At 36.9% G+C, this 14,450-nt stretch overlaps 1 protein-coding gene across 5 annotated transcripts in view; it reads right to left on the bottom strand.

The window, feature by feature from the left end:
• LOC147353361 (uncharacterized) overlaps positions 1–14,450 on the bottom strand; it is a 64,355-nt gene that overhangs the window by 20,350 nt on the left and 29,555 nt on the right. Inside the window, exon 3 of one of the 5 annotated variants that reach the window (XM_086349556.1) lies at positions 9,802–11,068. The exons of 3 other annotated variants lie outside the window; for them this stretch is intronic. The gene's annotated coding sequence lies outside the window, so the exon portion shown is untranslated. Of the gene's footprint in view, positions 1–9,801; positions 11,069–12,106; positions 13,265–14,450 lie in introns of those variants that run through there. One more of the 5 variants, XM_086349555.1, reaches the window with a different exon arrangement.

Raw genomic sequence — 14,450 nt, 5'->3', positions numbered from 1 at the left:
TGATTACCAATCAAACCGAAGGATCTCCAAAGGAATCTCAAGAGCCTTCTCCAACACTGCAGTTCAAAAGCATCAATTCTTTGGAGCTCAGCTTTCTTTATAGTCTAACTCTCACATCCATACAATGACTACTGGAAAAAACATAGCTTTAACTAGACGGACCTTTGTTGGCAAAGTAATGTTTCTGCTTTTTAATATGCAGTCTAGTTTGGTCATAGTTCTTCTTCCAAGGAGTAAGCATCTTTTAATTTCATGGCTGCAGTTGCTATCTGCAGTGATTTTGGAGGCCAAGAAAATAAAGTCTGTCACTTTTTCCATTGCTTGATGCCATGATCTTCATTTTTTGAATGCTGAGTTTTAAGCCAGCTGTTTCACTCTCCTCTTTCATCAAGATTCTCTTTAGTTTCTCTTCGCTTTCTGCCATAAGGGTGGTGTCATCTGCATATTTGAGGTTACTGATATTTCACATAGCAATCTTGATTCCAGCTTGTGCTTCATCCAGCCCAGCAATTTGCATGATGTAATCTTCATTTAAGTTAAATAAGCAGGGTGACAATATACAGCCGTGATGTACTCCTTTCCCAACAACCAGTCCATTGTTCCACATCTGGTTCTAACTGCTGCTTCTTGACCTGCATACAGATTTCTCAGGAGGCAGGGGAGGTGGTCTGGTATTCCCATCTCTTTAACAAATTTTCACAGTTTCTTGTGTTCCACATAGTCAAAGGCTTACCATTCAAATATTTAGAGTGACTGTATGTATTTTGACTGTGACCTTGTGGCTTGCCCATGATAGATTATCAGTCTTCACTCCTGTGTTGGTCAGGAAATATTAAAGCATGCCAGGCATTTTAACCAATATCCTCTGTTTAATCACTCTTCATCATCTCAAGAGTATTGTGGATCTCAGATAATTATGGAGAAGGCAATGGCACCCCACTCCAGTACTCTTGCCTGGAAAATCCCATGGATGGAGGAGCCTGGTAGGCTGCAGTCCATGGGGTCCGAAGAGTCAGACACGACTGAGCAACTTCACTTTCACTTTTCACTTTCATGCACTGGAGAAGGAAATGGCAACCCACTCCAGTGTTGTTGCCTGGAGAATCCCAGGGACAGCAGAGCCTGGTAGTCTGCCGTCTCTGGGGTCACAGAGAGTTGGACACGCCTGAAGCGATGTAGCAGCGGCAGCAGCAGCAACAGGTAATTATGGCCTGATTACTATAACATAGTAAGAAGGATTCTGAGGCTCTCTCTATCCAGGCTCCAGGAAATAGAAAACTTGATTAAATGGTGATGTATGCTACAGTCAAGATAAAAGGGATGGTGAGGGGGTGAACCACATACTTAATATCCCTATTTTTAACAGAGTTGTTTATGTGGTAATTATGAGATGGGCAACTCAGTGTTCTAACAGTTTATTTCTTTGCTTTCTTTGCTTTCTGTCCTACCTCACCCTACCAAACAATACATGTCCAATTACATCCTAGAACATTTATATCTCTAAACAAATCACTTGAAAATAACTATTCTAGTTAAAACGACCTTATTTTATAGATGGAGAAACTATTTTATGAAAGTTAAACCACAACAACTATTTGCATGAAGAATGTACTCAAAACTAGGGTTGATGTATTGTTTGTAACAGATTATTTTGCAATGACAAAGGATACTAGGTGAAAGAATTCTCATTTCAGTGGTTTTAAGAACAAAGCTTCTGACTAATGAAATATCTTACAATTTCTAATTGGATTGGATTTCCCTAGTCCATCTTAGGTGAATAATATCATTTAAATATTTTCGGTAATTTCCCTTCCTTTAGCAGGCTTTTAGACTTAATGTTTCTGCCTTGCTTCAGGACAACATCTTTTAATTGCTCTAAATTATCAGTGATGTCTGTAGCATTTTCACTGAACATGGATTGATTTCAATTAACTTTCTCATGCTTTTGCATAGAAGCAGTCTTTTTCAATTTGCCTAATTGGATCACACAACCTCTTGGAGCTGAGGAATGACAGTCATTAAAAGGTTGGGAAAAGAGGACACAACCAAGGTTGTTTATTTCCTAATATATCCATTTGGAATTTTCAGTTGTACTTGATTAAATAAGACAATTGGCTAAGAATGTGGGTTAGAGAATTGAAATAGACTATCCCCCCAGTGGAGGCCTTTGAATTCCCTATGATTAAATTTTACCTGCATAGGAATAACCCAATAAAATTTGCTTAAAGCCTGTTCAGACACAGTTACCACAATCAAAACACTATCTTTTCCCGTTTATCATCTCTTATATATATGGTACAAGTGATAAACTCTCAATACTTGTGACCATGTACACTCCAGGTTGTGATTAGAAATATTCCGGTAATTTTATGCAAAATGATTCCATTGTGTGAGACATTTGAGGTAAGCAGTCAGTGGAGAGCAACTGTGAAAACACAGGCAGTAATAAAAAGCAAGAGACCCAGAATCTTGGAGGTGACAGATACTGAGACAATAGAATTCAAGGTGAGACAAGGGAGATGGTACAGAACCTAAAGAGAGAATGAAATATAGATGAAAAGAAGCAAATGGAAAAAGGGTGAAGGGAGCTAATTTTTACTGGTATATTTAATAAATCCAAGACAACCAACTTTAAAATACTAACAAGTTAAGAAAATTAACTTAGATGACTAGTTAAAACACTGTTGTTGTTTAGTAGCTAAGTCCTGTCCAACTTGTAATGACCCTATGGACAGTAGCCCCCTAGGCTCCTCTGTTCATGGGATTTTCCAAGCAAGAATACGAGAGTACCATTTCCTTCTCTAGGAGATCATCTGGACCCAGAGATTGAACCCAAGTCTCCTGCACTACAGATGGTTTCTTTACCTCTGTGCCACCTGGGAAGCCCAGTTACGACATTCGGTTCAGTTCAGTTGCTCAGTCCTGTCCCACTCTTTGCGACCCCATGAACCACAGCATGCCAGGCCTCCCTGTCCATCACCAACTCCAGGAGTTCACTCAAACTCATGTCCATCGAGTCAGTGATGCCATCCAGCCATCTCAGCCTCTGTCATACCCTTCTCCTCCTGCCCCCAATCCCTCCCAGCATCAGAGTCTTTTCAATGAATCAGCTCTTCACATGAGGTGGCCAAAGTACTAGAGTTTCAGCTTTAGCATCATTCCTTCCAAAGAACATCCAGGACTGATCTCCTTTAGAATGGACTGGTTGGATCTCCTTGCAGTCCAAGGGACTCTCAAGAGTCTTCTCCAACACCACAGTTCAAAAGCATCAATTCTTCTGCACTCAGTTTTATTCACAGTCGAACTCTCACATCCATACATGACCACAGGAAAACCCATAGCCTTGGCTAGATGGACCTTTGTTGGCAAAGTAATGCCTCTGCTTTTCAATATGCTGTCTAGGTTGGTAATAACTTTCCTTCCATGGAGTAGGCTTCTTTTAATTTCATGGCTGCAGTCACCATCTGCAGTGATTTTGGAACCCCCCAAAATAAAGTGTGACACTGTTTCCACTGTTTCCCCATCTATTTCCCATGAAGTGATGGGACCAGATGCCATGATCTTAGTTTTCTGAATGTTGAGCTTTAAGCCAACTTTTTCACTCTCCTCTTTCATTTTCATCAAGAGGTTTTTAGTTCCTCTTCACTTTCTGCCATAAGGGTTGTGTCATCTGCATATCTGAGGTTATTGATATTTCTCCTGGCAATCTTGATTCCAGCTTGTGCTTCTTCCAGTCCAGCGTTTCTCATGATGTCCTCTGCGTAGAAGTTAAATAAGCAGGGTGACAAAATACAGCCTTGATGTACTGCTTTTCCTATTTGGAACCAGTGTGTTGTCCCATGTCCAGTTCTAACTGTTGCTTCCTGACCTGCATACAAATTTCTCAAGAGGCAGATCAGGTGGTCTGGTATTCCTATCTCTTTCAGAATTTTCCACAGTTTATTGTGAGCCACACAAAGTCTTTGGCATAGTTCATATGACTCAGCAATCCCATTATTGGGCATATACCCTGAGGAAACCAGAAATGAAAAAGACACATGTCCCCTAATGTTCACTGAAACACTAATTACAATAGCTAGAACATGGAAGCAACCTAGATGTCCATTGATAGATGAATGGTAAAGAAGTTTTGGTACATATACACAATGGAATATTACTCAGCTATAAAAAGGAATGCATTTGATTTGGTTCTAATGAGGTGGATGAACCTAGAGCCTATTGTAAAGAGTGAAGTAAGTCAGAAAGTTAAACATAAAAATAGTATATTAACACATATATATGGAATCTAGAAAGACAGTACTGATGAACCTATCAACAGAGCAACAATAGAGATATAAACATAGAGAAAAGACTTTTGGACACAGTTGGGGAGAGAGAAAGTAGGATGATTTGAGAAAGCAGCACTGAAACATATCTATTACTATATGTAAGGTAGGTAGGCAGTGGGAATTTGCTGTGTGATGCAGGGAACCCAAAGCTGGTGCTCTGTGACAATGTAGAGAGGTGGGATAGGGAGGGAGGTTTAAGAAGGAAGGGATCTATGTATATCTATGGCTGATTTATGTTGATGTATGGCAGAAATTACTACAATATTGTAAAGTAATTATCCTCCAATTAAAAATAAAATAAAATTTTTAATAAAGGAGAAAGTACCATACTGTGAAAAGTAAGAGAGATTTATATAAGAAACTGAAGATGATACAAATAAATGGAAAGATATTCTATGTTCCTGGATTGAAAAAATTAATATGATTAAAGTGTCCATATTACCCAAAGCAATCTACAGAGACAATGCAATTCATGGTATTTTTCACAGAAACTAGAACAAATAAATCAAATTTCCTCTTCTTAAATGTACACCAGTCAGGTTGGATTAGGGCCCAACCTAATGGTCTTATTTTAATTTTATTACCTCTTTAAAGTCTCTATCCCCAAAGACAGTAACATTCTGAGGTAACTGCATGAAATTCATGTTAACATGTGAATTCGGGGAAGGCACAATTCAGCCTATAACAAACTGTAAGCAACCCAAATAGCCATCAGTAGGCCACTATTTAAATAAATCATGGTGCATCTCTACAATAAATAATATTTGGTTAATCTATACACGTTTACTTGAAACACTTCTTAAGAGAGACTAAATAAGGAAAAGACGGGGTTAAAAAGTAAAATATGCTAACATTTTTAAAAGAGACAGAGCCTCACACACACACACACACAAAATTATATTTTTATCTTATCACAGGAAGGATAGATAAAGGACTGATGATGGTATTTACTTGTAGAGAGGACACAACTTTGTGCCTTAGGCATGATAGGGGAGACTATTTGGTATTGCTTATTATTTTTTAAAGTGTAAGCATTTTTTAAAGAGCAAAAATATTTAAGAGAAGGAATGATTCTAAGGCTTGTAGAGCCTGTGTAAAAATTGATGGTGATACCCTTAAGTAAGAAAATGAATGCAGAAATTAAAAAAAATAAAAATAAATGTGTGGAAGTCAGCAGCCATGACACTCATGCTCTTCTTTCTAAAGACCTTTGCAATGATATTGTTATACCATCATCCTTCTGGTATTTCAAGTAATTAAATCTTCAGTAAGGTCATGCCCATGTAATATTGAATTCCATAGTAACGTCAGTCCTATTATATTGAGCCGCCAATGTGTTACACCAGTTGTGAGATCATATTCCGCTAGACTACACTACAGACACATTAAAATATGAGTGGAATATTAAATTGACCATCCCTCCATTATAGAACATGTCCTCTGTCTCCATTATAATGCAGTGTGGCTTTCTTTAGGGGCATGAAAATTTTCTTGGTATTGTTAGTAAGTTTCTCCTGTCTCTTTGATGTCAGTAGATATTTAATTTAATTATCAGGGTTGAATGAACTTGGTGCAGCTGAGTGATCGCTAACAACTCCGTGGAACTGGAATAGTCCACAAACAAATTAGTTCTCCAGATGTGGAGACTTATAAATAACTACACCAGCTATCTGTGGGTGTAAAGGGAAAATAGGCACTGTTAGTAATAAATGAATATTTTCTGAAATGGTGGAAACAGTATTTGGAAGCAGCTACTGCTACTGCTAAGTCACTTCAGTCGTGTCTGACTCTATGTGACCCCATAGACGGCAGCCCACCAGGCTCCCCCATCCCTGGGATTCTCCAGGCAACAACACTGAAGTGGGTTGCCATTTCCTTCTCCAATGCATGAACGTGAAAAGTGAAAGTGAAGTCACTCAGTCATGTCTGACTCTTAGTGACCCCATGGACTGCAGTCTACCAGGCTCCTCCATCCATGGGATTTTCCAGGCAAGAGTACTGGAGTGGGGTGCCATTGCAGACAGTAGTTCAATTTTAAGTTCTGCATTTAGAGGAATATCCCTCAATTTTTTTTCTATTTTTAACCTCTTGTCTAATCACTCAATAATTCAGTAATTTTGCTTCATTCAATCTCTTAACCATGGCATGTGTTCATTTTCCAATCCACTGCTAGTGTCCTCGTTCAAGTATTCTTAACCATCTTCCCTTTCCCAGAAGCATCCAGTGAAATTTTGCCACTAGATAAAAATTTATAATAAATACAACTAATAAGGTCATCTCTTTGCTCAAAATTAGTTTGAGGCTTCTTGTTGGATAAAGGGAAAAAAAAAAATAATTCTCAGCTCCTCTGACAGCTGTAACAGATGCTTCATCGGTTCTGTCACTCAGTCGTGTCCAACTCTTTGTGACCCCATGGACTGCAGCAGGCCAGGCTTCCCTGTCCATCACCAAATCCCAGAGCTTACTCAAATTTATGTACATCGAGTCAGTGATACCATCCAAACATTTCATCCACTGTCATCCCCTTCTCCTGCCTTCAAGCTTTATCAGCATCAGGGTATCTTCCAGTGAGTCAGTTCTTTGCATCAGGTGGCCAAAGTATTGGAGTTTCAGCTTCAACATCAGTCTTTTCAATGAATATTCAGGATTGATTTCCTTCAGGACTGACTGATTGGATCTCCTTGCAGTCCAAGGGACTCTCAAGAGTCTTCTCCAACACCACAGTTCAAAGCATCAATTCTTCAGCACTCAGCTTTCTTTATAGTTCAACTCTCACATCCATACATGACTACTGGAAAAACCATAGCTTTGACTAGATGGACCTTTGTTGTCATGCTTCATGATCTACTTCATATTTTTCATTCCATTAGTATCTGCTGCATTTTCTCCTTTATAACTTATACTCCAGAAATTCTCAAAAGTTTAGGTCTAATAGGAAAGGAGGAAAGAGATGAGATTTGGAATCAAGGTCATGCTGCTCTTTCTTGGATGCTGCCACCCTCCAAGTAGAGTAGACCCTTGACTTGGAGCCATAAGTGGGAGAGAGATGAAGATAAACAACCAAGAAATGAAAGTGTGAAAAGAAAACTTAGAGCTGAACAATTTATGCCTGGTATGCAGAGTTTCACTAACTTCTTACTTAACTTCTAATTGCCTCCCTACCTTATCTGCAGGATATTCCATAGGAGCTTCTGGGTTTAAAAATAATGAATTTGTTAACAATTTCGTTTTCAAAAGAAAGCAGAGCAGATGGAGTCAGTGGCAGAAGACCTTTAGTACTGACAATATCACTGACTGAATAGCCTCCTTGAGAAGTTAAAACTTATTTACCTCATATGAACAAAGGGTGTGTGTGTGTGACTAGATTAGATATGATAATAATTAATGATAGTAATATCACCTAATATTTATTTGCTGCTTCCAACATGATAAAGACTGAACTAAGATTTTTAAATTAATTACTTAAAATAATTCTTAGTGGAACCCTTTGAGTCAGCTGCTGTTTTAACATGCTCGTTTTATAGATGAAGAAATTGAAATGGTAGTATTGGAATTTCAGCTAAGGGATTTTAACTTTGGAGACTGTATCTTTTTTTAAGATCCACTCTGTGAACACTAATCATATATACTTGTGTTTTTACAAAAATTCTGTTCAATTATATTCATTAGTCACATAAATATCAGACTTTTCACTGTTTGTGTTTTGACTTTTAATTTGTTCTTGTTTTAACAACAGTGCCTCTGTTTGTATCTTTCTGTGCTTCTGACTTCTCAGAAGTGTCAATGGATAATGAGATGACTGATGACAAATCTATTAAATAAATTCTTTTTTGGTGTGTTCATAAATTTTGCTAACATCTAGTTTTTAGTTAGACATTGACATTACTGATAATACTAATTACATAATCAAATAATAGAAGAAGAAGCATTTTAACTCAAGAATATTTTCGCCAATAGAATGCAAAACTGCTTTTCAACACTTTAAACATTTTCAAGGATTTTACATATGTAATAGAGAATGATTTGCCCTCCATGAGGGGCAGACAAGGTGTTTAACATGAAGGCAAAGAGGCAGCAGAACTTAAAAGAGTCTTGATTAAGAATCTTTCAAAAGGATGGATTTTATCCAGTACTACTTCTGGTTCAGGAAATTCAAATACAGCTTTACAGGAATTAATTAGAAAACAATTTTAATCAGATGAAACTGATCCATTCTGGATATCTGAAACAAACTCGGTTGGTATTCAGTAGACACAAAATAAAATGGTGAGGGTTCTTAGAAACTAAGCCCTTTGAGGAATTGTCAGAGGAAGAATGGGTTTCTAACCTTCCAGTAGAACACAGAGGGACTGAAGTAGACACTGGAAAACACCGGAGACAGAAAATGCCACGGATCTTTGTGCACTGAGTGATGTTCAGAGCAGGGTGTTTCAAGTTTGGCATTACTGACGTTTGGGATGAGAGAATTCTTTGTTGTGGAGTATACACTGCCCTGTGTATTTTCCCATGTTCGGCATCAACCCTGTCTCTGCCAACTAGGTGTTAATAGCACCCCACCTCCTATCGATCCTTACTGTGACAACTCATTGTCAAATTTCCTTACAGGGAAAACTCTCTCAAAATGCCTGTAAACTTAGAGACTCTGAGTTTGTGATTTCTCTTTAATTTTGAAGCAACCTGTATCAATACATCAAATTTGGTATGATATGCAGAATTTATATCAAACTAATAATGGCACTCCTCTACTATCCTCTCTTCTTCTGTGTTTTTAAAAATATTCCATAATAAAAACTGGCATTCACTTTTAATCCATTTATAAACTAAATCTCAACAACTGTGAAATTATTGATTCAGAACAGAATGCACTTTGTGTAATCCTTAACAAAGTAACACTAATATAATTAGCAATAAAAAATGGAATGTGGGTAAAAAAAGATTGAGTACTAATTATCTTATTTGCATAAAAGGGATTCAATCCATACTGCCTCAAACATGTAGGGAAAATAATGATTCTAACCTTTCAATGATTTTAATAATGTATTTTCTTAATTTCTTAAAGGTCTGTTAATAAATTATATTCCCTAATGTAAAAAAAAAAATATCTTAAACTTAGTGATTAGATTTTTTTCAGGTTCTTTTTTCTCTTAAATTCAAGTAGAATAAATGAAGTATAGTTATTTAAAATATCAATAAGAGTAGAAACAGTCTGTTTACAAATTTATATCTAGTCATCTTTGCATCCATCATTATGTACATCCATGAGTCTAGTCTCTATCTTCCTTTGGTACTTCCAATCATCCAACTATTATATATTTTTCTATCCATCCATCCAATCATCTTCCTATTTATATGTATAGACAGACAGATGTCTGTTTAACCACTAATTTGTTCTACCACCATTGCTATCATTTAATCTGAATACTAGTCGCTTCTGGGTTTGTGTTATCCCTTGCTTTTGTCTTTCTGCTTTTATGTTACTTGAAATGTTAAATGAATATAAATGGTTTTAATAATATTAAAATGATAATGCTTTAATTGGGAAAACAGATCAAAAAGAAGAAAATAGTAGTTGATATAGGTTGCTGAGAATTTGGATTACAAGAATTACCTTTGTCAAATTTGGGAAAATAATATTTCTTGAAATGAGAGATACAGGTGTTATTCCTAAGTAGAATTAAAATACCTAAAGGAAACAGGAACTTTGAACATTTTGTGGGTCCTTCACAATATTCAAACAAGTCAGGGTTTTGCATAATGCTCACTTAAATACATACAACTTCTATTTTCTCTCTGTCTGTGCCTCTAAATCCCACAGTTCATATCACCCATGACCTCCCTTATAGTCTCCCATTCCTTACAGTCTTGACTCTGTAACATGACACACTCATCTCCTCTTGCCTCATTTATGTTTGGTTTTCTAGATCCACTTTTATTTCCTGTTTTCTGTTTGCTTGTTTCATTTTTTTAAGTAGAAAATGCTAGGTGTATTGCTTTGCCAGGCAAAGCGAGACACACTGGGCTCCTGCCTTGAAAAAGATCTAGACTTTCAAAGATAACAGCCTGATCTCAGTCCTTTAAGGGTGGACATTTTGCACTTAGGGGTTACAAATGACTGAGTAAGAGACTCTAGGAGTACATCAAAGGATATATAATTTATGTATTTTTTAGGTGCACTCTGCTTCACAGCCAATGTTTTGAGGTAGCCTTTGTGTCCAGCATTGATTTTACATGTCCCCTCTTTTGGAGATCATGTCTTTTTTGGCTATACCATGCTGGCTTGTGGAATTTTAGTTTCTTTACCAGGGACTGAAACTGGACCCTTGGTAGTGACAGCATGGAGTCCTAACCACTGGAATGCCAGGAAATTCCTTAGAGATCATCTGTACATCTAGCACTGGTTTGTATCAGTTAAACTCTGGATGTGTGGGGAAATGTGGGAGAGAGTCCTCTAAGAATCTCCTTATCTAATCACTTAACACAAAAGGGTATTTTTTTTTTTTTTTTTAAGGAGTTGACGCTGACACTTAATTTACATGCTTTTTAAGGTTGCTCTTTTATCTTAGGCTCATTAACAGGGAGACCTCAAGGTATGTGGCATGAGATGGCTTCCTTCCTTCATTCCAGTGCAGATTCAAGTTTATCTTTATTTCCACTTTCTTTGGATGTTAATTTGGTTTTATTTGGATGGAAGCAGTGTAGTCCAGCTCTCCTGCTCCCACCTTTTACAGAGCTCATTCAGTCTGTGTGCCAAGAAAAATATATAAATAACTATGTGGTTTACATTTTATAGAAATAGGAATGTCAGATCAACATGATATAAGTACATTTTTCTTAAAATTGTGTGTCCTTTCTATTCAAAGGGAGGATTATTTTAGTAAAAACTTAGATGCTATGTCATAGACAGGCAAACACTGTATTAAAGTAGCAAATATATCATTAAGGGCCCTTCTTTTAAGGAAACTAACTTGTTAGAGAAACTTACTTATGAAAATGGAGTACTTAGGGAACAGGCAAGAGAAAAAGACAGAAAAAATACATATATATAAAACAGAAAAAAATTCCTGCTTAGATTTTTTTAAGAAAATTGTGGGATTCATTGCCTGCAACAGACAGGACAAAGAGGAGGAGAGGAATTTGAGAAGAAAAGAAACAAATGACTATGTTGTAAGTCTGGAGTCAATAAAGATGACTAGTGAAAATTTTTCAAGACAAAGTGGTCTCAAATTATTTGAAATAGGTATGTCTGATATTTTGTTTTCTAACATGTTTAGTCTTGTAACAAGATTTTGTTTTCAAACTTCAAGAAAAGGCCCCTACACCCAAAAACCCAATGGAAGAAGTATTTGGGTTAATGAATAGAGAGTCCTGAATGTCACTGCAACTTTGAAAATGGGATAGCAGGTATAGAAAAACCAATAAATTATTTAATTCAGCTGAAGAAAGAAACTGGAGGCAGGAGTGTTAATATAAAATTCAATCAATCCATAAATGGTCAGATAGAGACAGAGACTTGAATCTTCCTCTGAATGTGAGATGGCAGCTCAGTCTTATTTTAGTTGGATATCAAAGGACTGTTTGACCTAAGTGATATATAAATTGTACAGTCATCATTATTGACATTTTATAAATGTAAATGAAAGGAAAACTGGATCAACATACTGTACCAGCAACATCACTGAGTGACAATTAGAAAATATGGATTTTAATTGAGATTCTAGCACCAGTTTTCTCAATGATTTTGATGAAGTTATTTGTCTTCTTTGATCTCCAGATGTAATGGGGGCATATGATTAGGTGTTCATTCAAGGTTTTTGAATATTTAAAGAGGTTCTGAAATGTGTTAATTTTGATACAATCAACCTATCAATAGCAGAATTCTTCTCCCTCTCAGCATCATCTCTTTAAAGATTTTTCTATTTTATTTGTAGCAGTAATTTTCATTATAATAGAGCTGTTACGCATCATGAATTGTGAAGAAATAAAATAAATCATTTTCTATGTTTTTCTTTCTCTTACAGTAGCAATGGGTCAGGCTATGAGACCCATTATAAGCATATAATATTTTATGCTGCATTATCTCATAGCTATCATGTCTATGTGGAGGGTGAGTGACCCAGAGGGATGGGAGGGGGAGGGAGGAAGGAGGAGGGTTCAGGATGGGGAACACATGTATACCTGTAGCAGATTCATTTTGATATATGGCAAAACCAATACAATATTGTAAAGTTAAAAAATAAAATAAAAAGAAAAAATAAAGAAAAAGTATGCAGAAAAAAAAAAAAAATAAAGCCAACCTCTGAGTCTGGGAGCTGAACAGCTTTTCTCTAGTTTAAAGACATCTTCTCACTAGGCCACTCGTGTGGATGTTCCACTGACCTCCTTTGCTGCTACAACTGTCAGGTAACATGGAGCTTTCTATATGGTAGCTCAGCAAATTCTGCTCATTTAAAAAAAATCAATCTCCTGGCTGGGTTTACCTTTCCTTCAAAGACTGTAATTTGATTGTTTTTATGCTGTGAATTGATAGAATATTCAGAGGGGTACTGGCGTTCTGAGTACAAGTGGAAGACTTTAACGGTCTGGCCTTCGTCTGAAATGAGAAAACTATTAATTAGCTTGCTCTCTTTTCCATCGTGGTTTCTTTCCCTAAAAATGAACAGATCCAACAACTGTATCTATGCTAGGTCTGTAAGGCACCACTGAATGTTAAAAGGCAGTATTAAGTGATGGTCAAGGAAAGAAATCAAGAATTTGGTATTAAACAAAAGTAGGTTTATCTGTGCTTAGATGCAAGAGATGTGGGTTCGGCCCCTGGGTCTGGAAGATCCCCTGGAGGAGGGCATGGCAACCCACTCCAGTATTCTTGTCTGCAGAATCCCATGGATAGAGGAGTCTGGTAGTCTATGGATCATGGAGTTGCAAAGCGTTGGACATGACTGAAGAGACAGAGCACACACAGACAGAAAAGTAGGTTAAGTCCAGTTCTGCAACACTGTGTGACCTTGGCCAAATACTTAGCCCCTTTAAACCCACTTTTTGGAGCAGCAAATCACACACCTCTGGCACCTGATTCACAATGTAGTTTTGAAGATCAGTTCAGACAAAATATGTACAGTGTTCTAAAACAGTGCCTGCAATACTGTGACCCGCCAATTAATACTGTTTATCGTTATTTTTTCTGCCTTATGTGGGTTGCACCATCCTATACAACTGAATTATGGGAGGGTGTTAACACTTTGAGTATTTAAACACTCTTCTTATCTGCTATTTTCCCTTGGAAACAGACATCCTATTTCCTGTCTCCTAGTCAGCTATTAATAGCTGCCCCAATCTGAGTTAGGAACTTTTTGCTTAGATTCAATTACACACTTGATGTTAAATACCAGGTTGTTAGACTGTTCCTCTTTCTGTAAGACTGATCGTACAGAAAGAAGCATGTATTCACATGCACAATTCTAGTACATATCATTTACTACAAAGTGTAGATCTTTCCAAGTGCATCTTCTCTGATCTATCCAAATTCAGCAGTATTCACTGTGTTATCATCCAAATGTCTGTCCTTAATTAAATAGTTCATAAGCCTAAATACTGTTATTAAAACTTCTCAGGTCTTTTAAAAAGCTATTTTTAAAACAAAATAAAAAGGGGATAAGTCCTCTCAGGTATTATTTCTCTATTGCATAAATTATATTTTTTTGTTAATTACATTTATTTCATTTTAATGCAACTACACATTTTAAAAAGATGTCTACTTTGACGTTCTTCAAGATCATAACCAATGCTTTAATATCCTGAATCACCTATGCTAGTGTCTGGCTTACCACAGGTGCTGAAAAAATGATAGCTTAATATATCAGAGTTGAAATAAAACTAGCTATAAAACTATTAACTCAAAACCTCTCATTTTAAAGTTTTAATCGAATCCACTACTTTTTTCTGGGAGAAGGCAATGGCACCCCATTCCAGTACTGTTGCCTGGAAAATCCCATGGATGGAGGAGCCTGGTAGGCTGCAGCCCATGGGGTCGCTAAGAGTCAGACACAACTGAGCGACTTCACTTTCACTTTCCACTTTCATACATTAGAGAAGGAAATGGCAACCCACTCCAGTGGTCTTGCCTGG

Source organism: Bos grunniens, chromosome 18, assembly GCF_055505025.1.
Source record: "Bos grunniens cultivar Pamir isolate PY7600 chromosome 18, Bosgru_T2T1.0, whole genome shotgun sequence".
In the NCBI taxonomy this organism is placed as follows: Eukaryota; Metazoa; Chordata; class Mammalia; order Artiodactyla; family Bovidae; genus Bos; species Bos grunniens.
Note: the sequence above shows the minus strand (reverse complement) of the source record. Positions and strands in the feature narration are given on the sequence as shown.